Here is a 13,756-nt window from a genome sequence, read left to right as displayed (position 1 = left end):
GATTTGGGTGGGAAACACTTCCACATTCTCCCTATAGCCCCGACATGGCACCCTCCGACTATCATCTTTTCGGTTGTGTGAAGGAACAGATGTGAGGCCATCGATACGAGACACTGGAGGATATTCAGCAAGCAGAGCGTCAGTGTCTACCGGCAGCTGGAACGGAATTCTATCGCAACTCGATCAAATTTTCAACGTAGATGAGGTTCGGGCCTGGGATGTTTTTTTTATGTTTTCAATTTGTTGGTAGCATTTAGGGAGGAGGAGGGGACATATATATATATATATATATATATATATATATATATATATATATATATATATATATATATATAAATGAAAGTGACTTTTATCTCTTGAACCACCCAACCGATCTCGATCAAATTTTCAACATAAATGAAGTTCGGACCTGGGAAGTATTTCATTTCACTCTGATGGTAGAACTGAGGAGAAGGGATGGAAGAAGGAGATAAATAAAAATAAATAAAACTTAATAACTCTTCAACCACCCGAACAATATCGGTCAACTTTTCAACATAGATGAAATTCGGGCCTGGAATGGCTTTTATCATTTCACTTTGACAGTGCAGCTTAGAGGAGGGGAAGGAGGGGAGATATTTAAAATGATCGAAAATGACCGTTATTAGTATCGAATCCATAATTTTTGGGGTTGCTGAGATGAACAGGACTCTCCCGATTACGTTTAAATACAAATTCAGCCCTGCAACTTAGTATGAAGGAAAGTGAGATAAATAATAATGATCGAAAATGACCGATATTAGTGTCGATTACATAGTTTTCGGGGTCGCTGAGACGAACAGTAACACTTCTGATGCCGTTTAAATCCAAACTTCATTGCCCTTTATGTCCACAATGAAACGTATTCACCCCGTTCGAAGAACGAGTATTATACTAATACAAAAATAAACAAATAAATGGAAAATAAAATAAATAAAATAAACAAATAAATGAAAAGTAACATAAAATTCTGTGATAGATGGTGAGAAGCAATTTTTTGATACGGATTCTGCCCTACGCGGATAGGTTTCATCTCCAAATTTATTCCTCTATTGTAATCGGATATTATAGAAATGAACTACGACTTTTGGCCCCAATATTGTTCCTTATAGAGCCAACACGACAATATGCGGTGACAAACATTTTTATATGGATCCAGATTCTCAAGAATTGGTTTCATCTTAACTAATCTTTTACTGCAACCGAAAGTAGTAGTAAAAAAAAAAAAAAAAAAAAAAATAGTACAATACCCGGTTTTAATAGTGGTTATATGTATTAATAATTGTAAAAGATAGGGGTCCCGATACCTCAGTGGTAGAATGATCATCTCTGTTACATGGGGTCCTGTTTCGATCTAACCTCGTGTCAAGTTACCTTTGTGGTGAACAAACATTGTGAATGTGGGTTTCCTCGGAGTTCTCCGATTTATTCCCACTTTCTTTATTTCACTACTTCATTCAATATCTTCATAGCCTCAGAGCCTCAGAGCATAACATGGCACGTTAAACTAGAAATTTCATTTTATTTAATTTTTGGCATGGAGCCAACGTCTGTAGAAAATATTCCATCTCTGACTCTCTCCTTTTATTGCAACCGGAAATCATAGATCTACTGCCTCTTATTTCAATACTGGCGTCAATTACCCGCTTTGCTCGGTTAAAATAAGAAAAATTAGTAGTATATTCCGTTAGCCAGTCACTTTTTACTATTACTAAAGCGCTCTCTGTTATCGGTCATTTTCGATCATTTCTACATATCTCTCCCTACTCCTTCCCAGAAGTTGCGGGGCTGAATTTGGATTTAAAGGGCAGCAGAAGTGTCTCTGCTCGTCTCAGCGACTCCGAAAACTAGGGATTCGGCACTAATATCGCTTAGTTTCTATGATCATATATATATATATATATATATATATATATATATATATATATATATATATATATATATATATATATATATATATATATATATATATATATATATATATATGGTAGATAACTCCACCAAAAAACTTTGGGAAGCGAAAATTCGAAATATCACATTTCAAAACGCCCTGGCTTAGAAACTATAGGGCCTATCTCAAGCGGTTTAAGGAATTACACAGGAACTGATATACGCTCTATCTAAATATCCATGTTTCAGAATTCACCGGTACCAGCGAAACCATCCATTATGTCTTAAAGGAGTATCCCTATACGCCAACTTCCTTTTTACAGTTCCTTTCACCGATAATGGAGGATGGTAAAACATGGATATTTAGATAGAACACATACTACTTCCTGTGTAATTCCTTAAACCGCTTGGGATAGGTCCTATAGTTTCTAAGTTAGGGAGTTTTGAACACTGATTTTTCGAATTTTCAATGGATCATAACTCTGCAAGGAGATGTTTTTCGGTCCATGCTTGTTAGAACTTTTTCTTTGATTTCATATAAGGAATCGCATCCCAAAGTTTTTCGGTGGATTTACCTACCACCCTGTATATATATATATATATATATATATATATATATATATATATATATATATATATATATAGATAGATATAGATAGATAGATAGATAGATAGATAGAGAGAGAGAGAGAGAGAGAGAGAGAGAGATCCTCCTCCCTCCCCATGTTGCGGGGCATGGCATTGGAAGGGTCATTGTTCATCTCAGCTACTCCAAAAACTATAGATTCGGTACTAATATCGGTCATTTCCGATCATTTTTAAGTATCCCCTTCCCCTAAGTTGCAATGTGAAAGTGATATGAAAAAATCTATCCCAGGTCCGAGCCTCATCTGTGTTGAACATTTGATCGACATCGGTCGGATGGTTCAAGAGATTAAAGAGTAACAAATTATAGTGACTTTCAATTTTATAATGTAAATTTAATTCGCATAGGTGCGCAATGTCCCTGGTTTGATCCCAGCATGCGCCAAGTTTTCTTTGAGGTTGACATATACCGTGTACGTTTTTCTTTCGTTCTCCCATTTCCTCCTACTTTTTCATTCCACCTATTCGTTAATTATTATCATCACCATCTTCCTTTATCTCAAAGCATAATCGTAAGTCCTTAAACTGGAAAGAAATAGGGCCACTGGGGCTCAGCAATAGAGCGGTCACCTCTGATGAATGAGCCTCTTGGTTCGATCCCAGCTCGCACCACGTGAACTTTGTGGTGGGCAATGTGCGGCTACGAACATTTTATATGGATCCAGGATCTCAAGAATTGGTTTAATCTTAACTAATCTTCTACTGCAATCGAAAGTAGTGAAAAAAAATAGTACAATATCCGGTTTTAATAGTGGTTCTACGTATTAATAATTGCAAGAGATAGGGATCCCGATACCTCAGTGGTAGAATGCTAATCTCTGTTACATAAGGTCCTGTTTCGATTTAAGCTCGTGTTAAGTTAACTTTGTGGTGAACAAACACTGTGAATGTGGGTTTTTGTCGGAGTTCTCCCATTTTCTCTCACTTTCTTCATTCCACTATTCCATTCATTTCTCATCATCACCGCCTTCTTTAGCCTAACAAGCATAATCGTGGGACGTAAAACTTAAATATTTGGTTTCATTTAGAAAGAAATCGTATAACTTTGATATGGGTAGATAGTAGATATGGAAGTAGATATGAGTCTGGGAAGAAAGTGTATTGGAAGTAAGCGCAGAGTTGTCAGAAAGTTATCCAGTGTAAAACATTTAGAAAGATATTAGAATGAAATATAAGATTATGAAAATCCACATTTTTAAATATAGCTGAAAGTATTTTAAAGTGTAGTCACTACATTAGAAAGTGATATTTTAAAGGGTCGTTAGTGAAAAAGCCTAGAGGTCTAGTCTGCGCATTCTTCTTGGTGGTATTTGAGTATTGTTTATCTACGGTACTAACTTTTTAGTATAGCCTGACATTGTCAACAACACACTTATTTGAGAAAAGACTTTAATGGAGTTTGAAGATTCTTTTGCACCTTACTGTGCATTGTGTATCAACATATCAAGAAATAAGTAGATAGCTAGAGGTAGACTAGCTCCATGAAAAGGTCGATGGCACTGATAGATTTAGATAGGGCATACCAATTAATCAAAGAGTGGATGAATCGAAAACAACTTACCTTCATAAGATTATTTAGTCCATGAAACCATCTACTACATGCATTAATACCAACAGATAGAAACACAACGGAAAACCCACAATATTATCTTCGGAGGATATCAGTGTTTTAGTTTGTTTGATTACAGAAGACAGCTGTGGCGACCCTGCAACATAACTCTAAGTTCAGGTGAGCAAGGCTTAGATCCGACTTAAGAAGTTACTACCTACAATATTCACAAATACATGGATTGTTTTGTGAACTATTCCGGAAAACTAATGTAAATATTTCATGAAAATATATTCATTTTTTAAAAATACTCTTTTCTTTGGGGGGGGGGGGGCGCCATAACAAGAGAAGCATACCGAACAATTGCCCGGTTGCCTGGCAGGCCAATCCACATCTGCTCCCAATATTTTGAAAATTGATTATTTGGGAGAAGGGAGAGTTTACGTTCATTTTCAGCAACGAGGCTATATGAATAGAGCCTCTTGCTTAAAGGATACTAAACAATACTTAGGAATATGGTTGCCTATGAGGTGAGATAATATAGAGCTTTTATGACGAGATAGAGATCTTCCAATACAAACAGATACACTTTCTGAGACGAGACATCACTTTCAGACAGCTTTCCGAGAAGACAGCTTACATTCTTGTTTCGTAGGCGAAGCTACTGATGAGCTTTATTTGAGGCCTTACGTTCCACCTAAAACCAAACCCAAGCTGAGGATGGCATTCACATGATGCACGCATATCTGCTACATAGCCACGAAGGTACACTTCTACTCTGGAACGCTATGTATTTAAAGAAAAATCACTGATATTTGCCGAGAAGTAACTTCAAATTTTCTTTCTTTATTCTTTTTAAGTAGAAACAAGTCTACAGTACGAAAAGAATAAGCCTATATTTTGTCATAATCTTAGAAAAAAAGAAAAAAGAAAAAGTACTCGTCATGGTTATATAGTTTGCATACATACTTTCAGCGCGGGAAACTCTAGTTCGATTCGCTATACTAGCCCATTTGGTTCGGATCCCACATTAAGCTCTAGGTCCATGTCTCATATAGCCTTGCAAGGGAAATTAAACTCTAATGTTATGCAAATGCAAATGTAATCTACTTTTTTTAAAAGTTATTTCAAGTGATTATTATAACACAAATAATGTTTTGTTATGAGCGAAGTCACAACTATAGACTTATAGGGTCTAACTATTGTATTACAGGTCTTGCTTCTAAGGGGTCCACAGGTCTATTGGTTTCAACAGGATTAGCGGGTCATATAGACTAAATGGGTAATACGAACCAAACGGGTCAAACGTTCTTGAGCTCACATGAAATCGTATAGTAGCGAATCCATCGGGTAATGGGAGGGTAACGTTTTTCCGAAAATTCCAAGCACTAGTATAATCATTTTGTCTAGGGTAAAAGTGAGGGTGAATGCGGGGGACGCCGTCTCCTCACCTCCAAAAAATATGTACGGCGTCCCCCCAGTTCATATAAAATAAGATAGGCAGGGGGGGACGGTGTGAGGTCATGCCGCTACCTATCTTCCCCGTACCTTTTCAAATCCACTTTCACCCCTGCTTTTGTCATAATTTCGTGTCAGGAATCACCTCTCAATCGTTGTCGGCGTTGTTTAAAAACATCCTGTATAATCGTAAGATTCCCATCTCAAAATGTAGGTCATTGAAACCACCAACATCATTTGTAAAAAATAGTTATCTTAAATATGAATTTCATACCTGCTACTTTTCAGACAAACAAAATATCAAAGTTGAGTACAGTTTCTTCCCCGAGCAATGTTTCTCTTCTTTTTCACCTCCTGGAACACCAAACGCAAAACACTAATATAATATCTAACTGTGCGTAAAACGTTATATTCCGCACGTTACAGTATAGGCAATGGCTAAACAAAACAATATAAAAGAACTAGAATCCAAAAGAATAAACTGTTCAACATCATTCGCACAGTGCTCATCCAAATGGAAATACTTCGGCAACAGTGGGAAGCACATCCGTTGCAAACGCTTTTAATGTTTTTAACGCTTTTATTGCATTTTCCAGACATAGTGAAATATTTCACAAAACCAACAAAACAACTTCTATACTTCAGAATGAATATGACGCTACACAAAAGAGCCTTTTTGTGTGTGCACGATATCTGCAATGCTCACTAGACAGAGCGCAATTCTTCAATGACAATAACGCCGAGCGAAATATCTCTTAACATTTATGGTTGGAAATTGGCTGCCAGGAGGTCGACGGTGCAGACTAAAGTTTTCTGATAAGCCTTGACCTCCAAGGGCGAAGTCTTATTTAATATTTGTTTTACGATATATTTGATTGAGATTACAGCACAATCACAGATGCTCTGAATTGCGTGACCCATACCACAAAACATTCAGACAGATTTTTTTAACATGCCAACATGGCGTGATAAGATTATATTGCATTCATTTCTCATCTTCTATATTCAGAAAACATTACATTTCATCATCTTTAAGAGACATGCATGTGCAAGTTGGAATAGGGGATGGGCCAATCACAGAGAACTTACTGGTGTCGAGGGCTGTACGAGACAGTGTGTAACATTTTCACAGGAATTGAATAGTCATATTCAATGCAGTCTCGGATTGAGGGGTATAGTGCCCCAGTAGGAGCCTTACTTGGAGAGCCCATCTTCTCTTCCCATGTAGCATATAGGAGTCTCACAAAGTGCACTAATCTTCATCATCTTAATTTTTTTATAGTGCTTAATGTAATGACATTCTATTTGCAATGGGGTTTGAGAAAATGCTAACCGAAACATTGTCAATATAACCTGAAATTAGATTTAATACTCACAGATCGAGTATTATGAATAGTTATAACACAAAGATAAAGTGGTTGCTTCACGAATGTTGTTTCAGTGAACGCATAAAAGCCTTCAATTATATGTTGAAATATTTTAAGATTTTATCTTATGTTTCCTAATGTACATATGAACCATAGGCGCCGGAACCTGGGGACTTAGACCCCTTCAGTCCCCCAGACCGGTAGCCAGTCCAAGTAGGGATGTGCTCGAGTCGAGACATGTCTCGAATCTCGACTCGACTCGAATTCGAGTCGAGATTCGAATCGAGACACACTTTGTAAAATTCGAGACGAGTCGAGACAAACGTATTTCTCGACTCGATTTTTCTAATCGAGACACGAGTCGAGTCGAGACTGCTCGTGAAAATCTCGACTCGACTCGAATGTCTCGAGAATCTTTCTATAATTTTTAATATTATTTTGAAGAAAGTATTCAGTCAGAAACAGCCTTGAAACCAATTGCAGCATTTATTACTTTAGAAAATTATAGAACGCATAAACTTAATAGTTAATCTTCCGAGGTCAAGATGTAATTTTCAGCTCAATTCAGTTAATTAAAACTCATGTCGTGATATTGATTGTACTTCAAATATAATAATAATAATAATTGATTATCTACCTTGTATAAAACTATTATCCGTAGCCTATATGTAGTTTGTATAAAACTATTGCGATAAAGTGAACTTCATAAATTCTCTGAATGAACAATTGGCAGTCTATAGTAATTTAGCATAGTTATAATTATTGTGTTTTCGTTCCCATGAACGCAATAGGACTACATAACATCTGGATTATTCGCTTTCCTAACTATTTTGAGGCTTTAATGTGTTGCAGCATATCACGAGTTACAAATAATAATAATAATAATAATAATAATAATAATAATAATAATAATAATAATAATAATAATAATATATTATAATAATATATTCTTCTTCTTCTTCTTCTTATTATTATTATTAGATATTCTGCGTTTCGGCAGGTCCTGGTACTAAGGAGGATTTTTTAAATTCAATTTTAGATTTTGGCCTGGAAATGTTTCTTCCACTTTTCTCGATCTTCAGCTTCCTCTTTTAACTCCCAATATTTTCTCCTATCTTTCAAATCTTGGATCAGCGTGTTCTTCTTCTTCCTATTCCTCGCTTCCTTTCCATCTTTCCTTCTATGGAGGTGTTAAGAAGTCAATTTCTTCGCAAGATGTGTCCAATCCAATTGGCCTTTGTACGAAGAATGGTGGCTAGAAGTGTCCTCTTCTCTCCTATCCGTTTTAAAACATCTCCGTTTGTTGCTCTCTGTCTGTCCATTATATCTTCTCCATCTTCCTCCAACACCAGATTTCGAACATCTCCAAATATTTCTTCTCTAATTTCCGTAATGTTCATAATATATAATGTAACATTTGTTGTGCATCGCATATTATGATACGAGACTATTTTACATGATATATTACAATAAATGGACTGCTTGGGTGCCAAGAACTAGTAGAGATAGGTACCTTTCACTTCTATAGATAGGTATTTTTTAAAAGGATTTTTGTAAACACTAAATCATAAAACAATAAACTACCTACAGTAGTTACTGTTTTGGTTCCCAACATGAAAGAAACATGGATTGCCCATGAGATATTGAACTTCAACTTTCACTCCTGGAAAATTTCAATTTTGGAGTTAGGCCACTTGGCATCAAAACAGTTCACTGTAAGATAAATACACTCCTCACTTTACTCTAGTAACATAGTTGTCCAGGAGCCTGGGATTTCCACCCTCTCAAATAACAGCTGAACGATTGCTTGATACATAGGAGTAATTGTGTATTAAGTTTTCGAGCTTTGGTGCATCTCCGTATTTACACACTGATATAACTTTTAATGTTATTTTATTTAGCTTTATTTTGTTATTGATTTAACACCAACTTCTCCCTGTTATCATGGAGGTATTCATTCGCTAGACATTGATTCTGCGCACTGCTGAAGGAGAAATGGGTTTAGTAATTTTTATTTTCCGAAATTCACGTCTGAAATGTATTTATCTTACTTACTAATCTCTTTGCAACGCTATTTGCTTTTTCTTTCTTTCTTTTCATGACAATTCCAAATAGTTTTGTTTGGTGCTGGGAGTATACTTTATATTCACCTAATAAAATTGCGGGTTCATTTTGTAATAAGTTTTAAATTTACAGAAACTATTAAGTTCACAGTCAAATAGCGCTAATTGTTTAATGCATTTCGAAGGCTTTTGTTTTTTTGTAGCTCATTAAGGAAAATCTATTTCATAATCGTAACATTCATTACTTTGTATACTAAGAAACTGTAAAGGTAAAGTGGACTCGACCTAGCCCCGGGGCCGCTGTGACTCAGTGACACAGCTTTCACCCTTGGTGTGTGAAGTAGGGGTGTTCCGGATTCCGGAATTCCGGAATACTTCGGAATGAAAAGCTTAATTCCGGAATCGGAATTAAAAATTTAGTTATGCCGGAATTCCGAAATCTCGGAATTCCGTAATTTCATAATCTCAGAATTCCGGAATCTCGGAATTTCGGAATCCTGGAAGTTCATTCCGAAATTTCGAAATCTCTTAATTCCGGAATTTCGGAATTCCGAAAGTTTACCTCGAAATATCGGAATTCAGGAATCTCGGAATTCCGGAACTTCAGTCAGAAATTTCAGAATTTCGAAAAAATAAAACTCCGGAATCTCGAAACTTCAGCTAGAATTTTCCGAATTCCAGAATATGAGGACTTCGGTTCAGCACTTCTGAATCTTTGAAATTCGAAATTCCCAATACCGGTACGTCACGTCAATCCATCATATTGGAATCTCGGAATGCTGAAATGTCAGAATCTGAAATCTTCAAGTAACATGATTATGAGATAGACATCAACACTCAGACAATGTAATGATGAAACTTATTCCCTTTTACTCATTGTCAGTGGCGGCAATACTCCGTCTTTCTGCAGAGCGAAAAGTGCTGAGCAGAAGGACTCATTGAACAAAGTGTAAAGATTTCATTTACTGGATCTTGTCTTGTTCTAATGTTCTACCCAAAGGCAGGCTCTAACTTGTTTATACATCGTTGCTAGCTGGGTCACTAGTGCAATACGGATAGAGTATCGACCAGTTTCTTCCCTGCATGGCTTCAAAATGGCATATAGAAAATGAAAAACTTAGAAACAGGGCGAAGCTATAGATTGCGAGTTTTGTATTCATTATTACCTATATATTTACTTGCACACTTGAGCCGATATTCCTCTGCTATTATATCACCCTCGTACTCCTTAATGTTTAGAAGTCAGGTTCTGGACACGTAGCTTAAATGCTCGTTATGTGCACGAAGAGATTAAGTTTGTCAAAAATATTTGAACCCCCAACTCCCCTTAAGATACGCATTTCAACGATTGATTTCACGGTTTATCTTGAAAACTATGGATTCGACACTAATATCGATAGTTTCCAATTATTGTTACATGCCACCTCTTCCCACTCCAACCATAGTTGCTAGGGGGTCTTGAGAGCTAAACTTCAACTTAAATGGAATCGAGAGTGTCAGTGTTCATCTCAGTGGCAGAAAAAACTATGAATTCCGAATTAATATCAGTCGTTTCTAACTATTTTTCCATGTCACCCTCTTTTAATCTACCTCCTTATGGAGCTAGGGGGTCTTACAGTCACAAGTTGTAGTCATATATGTACCAAGTTTGGTTGAAATTGCTTCAGGTGTTCCAGAATTATGCTGGAACAAACATACATCCATTTTTATAAGACAAAGCATCTAGCTCTTCTCCCTCATAATTTTCTTAGTTTTTAATTTCTTGTATTAGAAAAACAACTTTTCAACGAAAACATGTGGTTCGTAGCTCACATACGTAGTAGGTCCCGTAACTAGCTGATAGCAAATAGTTTTTTTCATAACGTAGGTTTTTGCATAATGCTGAACCATAATTATGTAATTTATGTAGATAGCATGGCACAAAAATTAATTCAATTATACCATAATATCTTTTTTAATACACAAAATGTAAACTTTCCTTAATGTCAAATGTATTTTGCGTTAATATAAAGGAGAAATAAAAATTGATAGATCTGAACTGCAGAAAATTGGAAATACAATGTAATATATTTATAATAACTGTATTTAATATTTGTCAAAACAGTGGAAAAATATACAATCAATCTAGATTTCAACATAAAGTAATAATGAAATGCCATATGAATAGAATGTTAATCCTCTCATATTTCTTTAATTTAAAGAAAACCTATAATTTTAGTTTCTACCGTAATTTTTTCTATCAGAGCTTTACATAATAGCGGATTCTTACTCTTATAAATTAGACTACCTGTTCATAAGATCAATAAAATAAACAAACAAAAAATACCTTATTGTGTTTAAAGATATTGGTTAATGCAATATAAATTTCGTATAAATTTTCATAGATTAGAATATACATTATTACAATTAACTTACAAAAACAAAAATAAATAAATAAATAAATAAATAAAATAAAATACTCTTTACCTCAAACAATACTATCATTGTACAACATTTTAATACTTTTCTGAACACGGTACTCGCGGTTATAAAACAACCTTTATGTCGTCGGACTCTGATGTATGAAATCATTTCTTCGATCCCGACTCGTGAGAGGATAGTTATGTTCGCGACAATTTTCAAAAGAATAAATGTTTTAAAAATTAGAAATAATATCCTATATATTTGATGGATGCCATTAAACCTGATTGTATGTGTAAATTATTTCTACTACAAAATTTTACTTGTGAAAATTCTTTTATCCTTTCATAGCGTTTTCAGTCTGATTAGTTTTACTAGGACATATATAAAAGGCAGAATGGAAATGTACATTAACTATAAATTAAAATAAAAAGTACTTATCATGATGAAACATAAGAAAATGTTATACAAATAACATAATAACAATATATATTACGCATATTTAATACGTAACACTAGAAAACTAAGAAAATGTTATACTGTACAAACAACATTTTAAATACGAAAATATTATGAACCTTAAGAAATATATTAATTGAAATTTATATTGAAATAATGTATTAACATTATGAAATCTAAGGAAATGTTATTTGAATAATATACAGATACATCTATGCAGTGATAATGACACTGGTAACTATACCCTTCTCAATAGCTTAAATTCACCGTACCTTTGAAAATAAGAAAAAAACAGATACAGAGACCGACAGAAGTATTGGAATAATACGTATAATTAATACTTTATTTGCATTGTATGTATTATAAACAACATACATCATATTTGCTTAGTAGTGTTGAATTTGTAAACATATAAACGTTACCATTATGTGTCTCCGAAACTATATTTAAAATATCATAATGCGTGTATTTAGCACACAATCTATAGAATCTACTATATTTCTCCTGTGGTCTCACTTACAGGACGACATAACGTCTCCAAACGAGTAGACACATGACGCCCCCACCACATAGTCGTTGTATTCATACTGTGCCTCGCAACAGCAGCTCGCAATTGTAATGTAGAGCTAAGCATTCACAAGTGACATGGGGTGTAAAGGTAAGGAGACAACAGTCAAAGAGAGAAATGTTGTAATTAATCTGTACAAACAACACAAACATCTCTCCGAAATTGATAGTACAGTCAACAGAAGCAAAATCATTGTGTTCTCCCATCATTCAGCGCTTCAAACAGACTAATAGTGTTGTGAATAAGCCGAGATATGCCGCTCCTTCTAAACAAGCCAAACAAGCAGAATCCGGCATCTGAGATTAGAGGAAGCCTTGAACAATATTATGGTACTGTGATGCACACAGGAACAGTTGGACGGGTTTTACATAGTGCCGGTTACAATGCCAGTTTTACTATGAGGAAACCATATGTCAATTGTGTGAATCAGAAAAAGGGTCTAAAATTTGTTAACCTGTATAGGGGAAGAAAACAGAATTCTGGGATTACGTTACCCTGGTCATATTCTGCTTATACAAGGGTGATGGACGTGTTACAGTGTGGAAGCTATCAAATACAGCTAAGAACATGGTAGCTACATTGAAACATGGAGTCAACAGTGTGATGGTATGGGGATGTATGGCTTTATCAGGCGTTGGGGAACTGGTGCTCATAGATGGAATCATGGATAAGTTTGAAAACAAGAGAATTCTTGAAAACAATCTTAAGAGGAGTGCACAGAAACTAGAATTGGGAAATGGTTATTACTTCCATCAAGACAATGATCCAAACTATACTGCGGAAATTATGAGGCTTTGGATGGTGTTACGCTCCTCACACTTTGAAGATATCGACCAAATCACCAGATTTAAATCCTACAGAGAACATCTGGAACGAGCTCGAAGATCGTGTTAGGAAACATCACATTAGAAGTAAGGACCATCTGAAAGAACTTCTTCAGAGTGGAGAAATATGAACTCTGCAGTCACCACAAAAAATGTACAGTCATGTTAAAAAAATATCGTAGTAATCCATAGAAAGGGGAACATAACTAATTACTAGCTGTTCTCTGTTTAATGCTGATATCCAGATGTAAACAAACTATTTTCATCCTTTCTGGTAGTGGAAATAAGTATCCGATGCTTTCCATGAGTTTATATATTTAGTAGAAGATTCAGCTTTGTTTTGTAGCAGTTGTATTTTTGTCTACTTTCTTTGCATACCTATAGAAATGATAAATCTAGTAAACATGTTTATGTTAGAATAATTATGTCGGACTCTGTACTTCGTGTTGATTTATGAATCCCCTGTTATACTAAGCCAGCGATGTGAAACAATGAGAAAATTTAGCTTATATTCA

General features: G+C 35.3%; 1 protein-coding gene across 1 annotated transcript in view; it reads right to left on the bottom strand.

Annotated features, from left to right (window-relative positions):
* LOC145671232 (high affinity cationic amino acid transporter 1-like) overlaps nucleotides 1–6,307 on the bottom strand; it is a 291,381-nt gene extending 285,074 nt beyond the window's left edge. The window contains exon 1 of the mRNA XM_081740120.1: nucleotides 5,835–6,307. The gene's annotated coding sequence lies outside the window, so the exon portion shown is untranslated. The remainder of the gene's footprint in view (nucleotides 1–5,834) is intronic.
* Between the last annotated feature and the right edge of the window lie 7,449 nt (nucleotides 6,308–13,756).

This window comes from Thermobia domestica, chromosome 15, assembly GCF_964235325.1.
Source record: "Thermobia domestica chromosome 15, izTheDome1.hap1.1, whole genome shotgun sequence".
Classification (NCBI taxonomy): domain Eukaryota; kingdom Metazoa; phylum Arthropoda; class Insecta; order Zygentoma; family Lepismatidae; genus Thermobia; species Thermobia domestica.
The sequence above is the reverse complement of the archived record's forward strand: the minus strand, read 5'-3'. Positions and strand labels throughout refer to the sequence as shown.